General features: G+C 42.2%; 1 non-coding gene across 1 annotated transcript; it reads right to left on the bottom strand.

The window, feature by feature from the left end:
• Positions 1-558: 558 nt before the first annotated feature.
• Positions 559-631, bottom strand: trnaf-gaa (transfer RNA phenylalanine (anticodon GAA)). Its single transcript has one exon. It is a non-coding gene; the product is annotated as a tRNA-Phe (tRNA).

The following is a 631-nucleotide window of genomic DNA, read 5'->3' as shown; positions in this document are numbered from 1 at the left end:
ACTGATACAAAGTACTCATTAAGTAGATTAACATTGCCCTGCACCTCTAAGCTTATATTATCCTTTTTGTCCCTAATAGGCCCGACTCAACCTCTTACTACCCACTTATCATTTACATGCTGCTCGAAGATTTTTGGGTTTCCTTTCATGTTGACTGCCAGTCTATTCTCATAGAAATAGAGAATAAGCAAGTATCGAAGATGTAAGTATTTCCCATCCTTGATGAGGTGGAACTTTCTTTTGTAGTGGGTGGTAATGACTTGGCCCACGAGTGTGGTGGAAGCAAAGACAATCAATGATTTGAAAAGGAAATTGGATGGATACTTGAAGGAAAGAAACTTGCAGGAGGAAAGGGATCGAGCTGGTGAGTGGAACTGACTAGATTGCTCCGGGGAGAGCCAGCATGGACGTTATAGGCCAAACGACCACCTTCTGTGCTGTAAATGACTCTGTGTTGTTTCTCAAATTCAATCCACTGGTGCTTGGTAAATAATTTCAAAGTAAATTGTGCAACCGGAAAATCAGAACCAAGGCAAGGGACGCATAAGGAAGCAAAATTGCTAAAACCCGGGATTGAACCAGGGACTTTTAGATTTTCAGTCTGACGCTCTCCCAACTGAGCTATTTCAGC

This window comes from Heterodontus francisci, unplaced genomic scaffold, assembly GCF_036365525.1.
Source record: "Heterodontus francisci isolate sHetFra1 unplaced genomic scaffold, sHetFra1.hap1 HAP1_SCAFFOLD_102, whole genome shotgun sequence".
Classification (NCBI taxonomy): Eukaryota; Metazoa; Chordata; class Chondrichthyes; order Heterodontiformes; family Heterodontidae; genus Heterodontus; species Heterodontus francisci.
The sequence above is the reverse complement of the archived record's forward strand: the minus strand, read 5'-3'. Positions and strand labels throughout refer to the sequence as shown.